The following is a 7,759-nucleotide window of genomic DNA, read 5'->3' as shown; positions in this document are numbered from 1 at the left end:
ACCAGGAACAGTCAATAATAGTCAAGATGGTCTCATGTCTAAAAGTACTTTAAATTTATATTTAAACTGTACCATGATGTGGTAACCTCACCAATAACGAGTCCTTCTAAAATACATACAAATACACTGTCTTAAACACTTAGCATCAATCCAAACACAGGCCATACATACATGTAACATCTCTGCAAAAAACATCAGCAATGCACACTTAAAAAAAAAAAAGAAAAGAAACTCATTTAGACTTGGCTTGAACTGACACATTTGCCAAACAGGGGTGCGTTTCCCAAAACCATAGTTGCTAACTAAGTTAGCAAGCTAACAGGTTAGCAACTATGGTTTTGGGAAATGCACCCCAGGACACAGCACAATGTGTTCAGAAGGTGAGCCATGCTGGCTACTGCTGCTTGTTATTGCTAACTCCCTCTACCACATGGCTTTACTTAAAGAGACCTAAAACACCCTAGCGGTATGGAAGAAAACTGCCCACAAAATTCGTATTAACAGGCTCATGTCTGTTACACCTCATTCCAGAGTCTCGTCACGTCATAGCTGTCATCTCTGGTTTATTATTTGATTCCCTCAACTATTCACATCAGAATCATCCTAAAGGTAATTCTCATGATCATCCTGGAGTCAGTAATTCTTTTAGTTTTAAGCCACTTTCAGTTTCAGAAGTGCATAAAGCCCTCACACTTTTAGACATTAGAAAATCGGCTGATCCTGATAATTTGGAGCCTTATTTTAGCATCTGATTTTATTGCACCGCCTTTGACTTATCTTTTTAATCTTTCTCTGGACACAAATGAAATTCCACTTATATGGAAATCCGCATTTGTTTTTCCTCTGTTAAAAGGAGGCGACCCGACTGTTTTAAATAACTATAGACCCATCTCGAAACTGTCTGTCCTGGCCAAGGTTATGGAAACTCTGGTAAATGAACAATTGAAAGAGTTTCTAACTATCAACAATATTCTGTCTAATTTTCAATCAGGTTTTCGTAAAAAACACAGCACAAGTACAGCAGCCCTAAAAGTAGTAAATGATTTTATTGACTCTTTAGATAAAAAACAACATTGCGCAGCTCTCTTCATTGACCTATCGAAGGCTTTTGATCATGCAATATTAAAACAAAGACTTCTCATTGTCGGCTTGTCAGAACATACAGTTTGCTGGTTTGACAACTATCTATCAGGTAGATCCCAGTGCGTACAGGCAGATGGTCTCACTTCAAGCCCTCTTAGTATATCCAAGGGTGTGCCCCAGGGGTCAGTGCTGGGACCACTTCTATTTATTTTATATATCAACAATCTTGATCAAAATGTCTCCAACGCAAACTTTAATTTTTATGCTGATGATACTGTGATATACTGCTCTGCATCAACTCCAAACCAAGCTCTTTGTCAGCTTCAACTTCCTTTTGATACTGTACAACGTACCTTGTTCGATTTAAAACTTGTTTTGAATGACGACAAAACAAAACTTATGTTGTTCTCAAAATCAAAGTCACGGAACCTTCTACCCATCACTACTTCTCAGGGCTCCGAGATTGAGTCTGTATCTCAATTCAAGTATCTTGGTATCCTAATTGATGATTCACTTTCTTTTAAACCTCACATTCAACAGTTGGTAAAAAAAACTAAAGCTGAAATTGGGTTTTTATTTTAGAAACAAGTCATGTTTTTCCTTTGAGGCCAAAAGGAGGCTTGTTGCTGCCACTTTCTTGTCAGTGCTGGACTATGGCGATGTTATATACATGAATGCTTCCATCACAAGCTTGAAACTGTTGGATACTGTTTATCATGGAGCTCTTAGGTTTATCACAAACTGTAGAGCACTTACTCATCACTGTTCTTTGTATGATCGGGTTGGTTGGTCTGCATTGTCCACCCGTAGACTTAATCATTGGTACATTTTTATCTATAAGGCAATTCTTGGTCTACTTCCCCCATACCTCCAATCTTATATAGAAAAGAAAAGTACAGGAAGATATTGTCTTCGTTCTGAGGACTTATTATTATTATCTGTCCCTCAAGTCCGGACCGAATTGGGAAAAGGGGCGTTCAAGTATGAGGCCCCCTGCACTTGGAATCAGCTGCAAAATGTCCTGAATCTTAAGGATCCAGTTTCATTGGTTGATTTGAAATTACTTTTAAATAACATGGAAGCTACACAAATTGGCTCTAGATGTTATGACTGACTCAGTTATGATGGACGATCCTTGCTGTTGCTTATCGCTTGCGATAATATGTGAAATTCTGATTTCTTATGACTTTATAATTATTTATTACTTGTACAAATTGTTATATGTTGATGTTATATGTTATATGTTTTTTATGTTTGTAATCTTGTTAATTGTGCTGCTGCCTGTCTTGGCCAGGAGGCTCTTGGAAAAGAGATTTTTAATCTCAATGAGTTTTATTCTGGTTAAATAAAGGTAATAATCTCAGAGTCAAATGAAGTCACAGCCAATCTTCCTGAGTCACGTCTCAGCTGATCTCCCAGAGCCTCATTATGTCTCAGCTGTTCATTCAGAGTCGTGTCACATCGAAATTGATCATCCAGGGTCTTTTCATGCCAGGTCAACCATTAACATTGCTACAAGGCCAGTCCCAAGGTACCCGAGACTGGCATCCAGTGTGTCAGATCCACCGCGGATCTCGGCTAAAGCAGCAGGCATTCCAAGGGCATCAGCACAGGTTATTCCAGAGACTATTCCCTCCACTCAGTGCTCCCTGTAATGGGGGTCGCTATCCTTTTGCGTTTGGGCAGCTCACTGCTCAATTACTCCTCCTGAGGGTGTTCCAGCCTCTGAATCCGCTCACGAGGCCACAACAGTTCCTGATCTCACTCTAGAAGCTCCAAAGGTGGCGGCATCCGATGCAGAACCTCCAGAGGTGGTGGCGCTCATTTATGAACTCTCTGCCTATCCTGTTATGGCTATGGAGGCCATATGTGAACTCACTGCCTGTCCTGTCCCAGCTATGGAGGCTGTATTTGAACGATCTGATTGTCCAGTCACGGCCAAGGAGGCCGTCTCAGAACTTTTTGTCTGCTCTACCACACTGAATAGTCACTGCTGAACTTGTCCTACCCAACCTCCCTCTCCTTCCTCCTCCTCTACCTGTCATGCTGTTTGCTCTGTCTCTGCTTTTTTCTGTCTGTTCCTCAGGTCATCATTTTTAAGGTGGTGCACTGTCAGGATTCATCTCGGGACAGCCAGCCTCCAGCTGCATCATGCTTGGAGGATCCAGATCTTCGTCTCCGGCCTTTCGAGACCTGGACTCCACTTCATTCCGTTGACCCTTTGGTGTCACCTTGGCTTCCTCGTTCCTCCGGCTCCACCTTGGTCATTCGTCAACCTGCCCTCGCCTCAGGACTACATTCCTCCAGCTTCACCTCGTCCCTCCATCCCTCCAGCCCCATTGGGCTCCTCTCTGGCTCAGCCTTAGTCCTTGGTCGCTCTGGCTCAACCATCGCCTTCTGGAACCCCACCTATGCCTCGGTCGCCAGAGTCATCGCCTCCACCTTGGTCCTCTGATCCCTCAGTGTCACCCTGTTTCTTCGGCTCTCCGTCTTCACCTTGGGCCCCCCATCCACCGGCTCTGTCCCTGTTCACCCTCCATCTCGTTCTGCACATTACACTAACTTTGCATAAAAAACAATCTTTTTACTTAAATGTTTTTCATGTACATGGAAACAAGAAGTTAGAGTTGAAGAGCCAGTGGATTGTAAATTCTGTTAATATTTAATTAACTAATATAATTACCTAATGAATGTACTAACACATCTTATTGATTGCTTGACTGATGGATTGATTGCATGAATTTTCATTTGGGCATTTGGAGTAAGCCATGCATTACAGTATCTGATGCCATGCTGTACTTCTTACATATACAAACATATTGTGTACATTCAAGGCTGTAGCTAGATTATTCATTTTAATTGTAGCTTTTTAAACATTACTTCCCTCATGTTATACTTTACTATTTCAGTATCTCTATATCAGTATAGATTATTACCTACAGTTTGAGCCATTAGCCTTTTACTGTAGGTGCCACCAATTACTGGGTCAAAGTCAAGGAGAACAAGCCTAGTCACAGAAACTGACTGAAAGGAAGTGAAATCTCCCACTGTATAAGGCACTTAAATATCAATAGATTTTTTTGGGCCCTTTGATTGTAGATAATTACCTCAGTGAGTTGAGTGTGGGCAGCAGGGGCTGGCTGAAGGGCCATTACCGCCTGCTGCCTTTCACCGTTTACTGGAAAAGAACAAAGAAACCATGACCAGAGACTACAGTCAGCCCAACCTCAGTCTAAGGATGAGTGATGTGAAATAATTTCCCCTCATCACCTGCTGGGAGGTGATGGGCAATGGCCCAGGGAGCCTGATTGGACCTTCAACAACACTTTGTCTATGTCTAGTCTCAGCTCATACATAGCAACATGTACCTGTCAAAGATTACATGTCTCAGGCTCTGTTTAAAAAATACATTAAAGTCACCCAAAACTGAAAATACTGTAATATTCTGATTTTGTTCCATAACAAAAAAATTATGTTTAACAGAATTTACACATTCTTTTCAATACAACGATTGTAGACAGGAGCCTAGGGTGTTTTGAAACTAAAATTTTGATTTTGAGGTGTGAAACATAAAAACTAGAAAATAAAGAAAGAATTTTCATTTTTTTAATCCTTTTTTTAATTACAGATTTTAAAACTAATATATGATAAAGCGAACAAGATTTTAAAACATGTCTCCTTATTATCTCTCTTTATATTGTCTTATATAAAGAGATTACTCATTTTGTAAATGTAGTGGAAATATGATATAATTTCCCAACAGGTTTTCTCTTACATTATAATTCCCTCTAGTCTGTAAATTAGACATGTGCCGGTGTTATGGATCAACTTGTGTTCATGTTAACTGGGGACTTGCGCATATATGCAAATAGTTTTACCCGAGTTTCCAGCTGATGCTGAAAGACCACAGACTAGTCACATGGAATTTTCTGAGGAGCAGATTTCAAAGCCTTCCACATTATTTGTGAATGTTTGTACCATTATTGGACTCTGTTGTTTCCCCTTTCACTATTCCAATGTATCAGATGCCGTCTAAGGGAAGTTTATAATGCGTTTATATGTGCGTCTCACAGACCATGCCCAGATTATTTTGTTTAGGCTCCATTCGTTTCATTGGATTATTTATTTCTTTTTTTCAATGACAATTGTTAAGTGCATTAAATAAGGTATTAACTGTGTTTCTTTGAAACGCGTGTATATGCAGTTTTTTACAAATATTCATGTCAAGCATTTTATTTTTATTTCTTTATTTCTTTTCTTTTTAAAAAAAATATTGCCTAAGAATGAGTGATAAACAAGATAGTTTTGCATTATGTATATCATTTTGAATTAGTGACACAGATAGGATGCAGTGAATTATTTAAGGGAATGTTCAAATATGCATAGTTAATAGGGGTTGAAGCAAAATAACAGAAATCACTTTAAAGGATACATATAGCTTCAAAGCAGCATTACATAAAATATATGTTTCTGTTACTTTGAAGAGAGATCTGCTATGTCAGATATTGCTCTCAATGTAATGTTCATATGGCAGACATGTACAGTTCTAATAGTGGTCTGTCAAGTCACCTTTATTTATACAGCTTTACAGTGTTAAACAGAAAAATTGTGTCAATTATGCAAACTAAATCCTAAAAAAGAGGACAATAGTAAACAGTCAATTTCTCAGTTAAAGTTAGTTCATGGTTGATTCAGTGATGTCCTCATCAGCTCACTTCATTTGTGCTGATGGCAGTCTAGGTGAAGAGTTCTTTGCAGGGGATTTGTCTGTAGGGTCTGTTGACTTGGTCTCCACTGAGATTCAGAGCTGTTGTGGTCATCTCTAGGTGCTGATTCATCATCTGATCTGGATACAGACTGGATCTGGTTCATTAACATCATTCAGTTAAGCACAAACATGTTAAGGCACTGATTTACATATTGTGATCGTAATGATTACAATATAAGGTTAATTTTCCAGTTTTGCATGTTGATTCAGAGTTGGGGTCATCTGGAATTCTTGCAGGGGTTGTTGAAATCTCTTTACAAGTGTTATGACGTTATATTTTCAATTCAAGAAGCCTGCAATAAAGTAAATAATAAAGCCTTTCCTATTCTAATTGATGTTTGGGAGAGAGGTACTGTATCATATTTGTGTGAGGTGCCAAAGGATTATGAGGTTAGTGATGTATACTGTCTTTTGGAATATTAGCCATAGATCTAATAATTCATCATCACAGTATCATATGTTCCACCTACGTACATCATGAAAAAGTTGTGGCTGCCACTGAGTGACTGTCACAGGACTTTCATACAAGAGACTATATGGAAACTGGAATAAGAACCTATGAGTCAGTAAGAAAGATTCTACAGCATCGTTCACTTTTTATTGTTAAAGACTTGTCAAACTACAGATCAATTAACAAGATCTGTCAAATAAAACATAGGTCTTTGCAATTCATGTTTGGGTAGCCTATCGCTAATTTTTACTTAATCTATAACTTTTAATTAGAACACATGACTGCACACTAGAGACACAATGTGATACAGTAATACTGAAAAAAAAAATACTTACAATTTCACTTCAGTTCGTTGAAGAGTTTGATCATCCATTGAAACGAATCCCATGTTAATGTTGGCGTGACATGTAAGCATGGTAAACTTCCTTAAAACAGCGTGAAAAATGCAGGAATGGACACTGCGAAATTATGCATGATACCAATGTATACAACTGGTGAAACCCATTTTTTAAATAAATAATTCAATACTCACGGCATGGATGGGTAAGCATCACCGGTAGTTGAAAGAAAACATATTCACTTGACCAGGAAGGCTCTTGCAGCATCTGACGGGAGTTCAATACTCACAGCACTAGACAGGTAAGCTTCGCTGGTAGTCTGATGGAAAGGCATCAACCAAGTTTGCTCAACCAGAGGCTCTCGCAGCATCTGACATGAATTCTATACTCACGGCATCAGATGGGTGAGCCTCGCTTGTAGTCGACAGAGAAACATATTTGCTCCACCGGGAGCACTCTTGCAGCATCTGACAGAGATTTCAATGATCAGAACAATTTGAGTTGTCTAAAAGGGTAGATGCTATGAGGGTAACTTTGTGTAATTTTTTGACGAATCCAAAAAGCTGCTTCTGATAACACGTCAGAAAATCTTGGTGCTGCTTTGCATCCGAAAGTTAAGCGCACAACAAAATAGAATTTCCTGTGTCAGTGTGCCCCAAAATAAGTGCCGTGAATCTGGATGGATAGGCATAGCTTTGAAAGCTGAGGTGATGTCGACTTTTGCCAGCCAAGGGCTAAGACCCGTGATTTTGTCATACTGATTGCATGATCAATGTCCTACTATTGAGAGGGAATTCGCCAAGAGGAATCGAGTTGTTTATGCTTGAAAACAGGGAGTTATGTGGAGCTGACAGATTAAAAGGCATTTCTTGCCCCAGAATTTTCCTAGTAGACACTCCAATGGGCTAATACAAAACTGAGAAGGTGGGGCATCTAAAAGGCTGATCATGAACTCTTGTTTAATTCATGCCGCCTATGGGGGTAAGCTGAACAGATTATTTCAGTGAAACAGCTGAACGTAATGTCCTCATTCATGGATTTGCGATTGCTGTAGCATTTCTGTCATAAATAAATGGCCAAATATTCAAGATTAATTGGACATTTGAATTAAATGTTGTT

This window comes from Cyprinus carpio, chromosome B11 (assembly GCF_018340385.1).
Source record: "Cyprinus carpio isolate SPL01 chromosome B11, ASM1834038v1, whole genome shotgun sequence".
NCBI lineage: Eukaryota > Metazoa > Chordata > Actinopteri > Cypriniformes > Cyprinidae > Cyprinus > Cyprinus carpio.
This window is presented reverse-complemented; position numbering follows the sequence as displayed.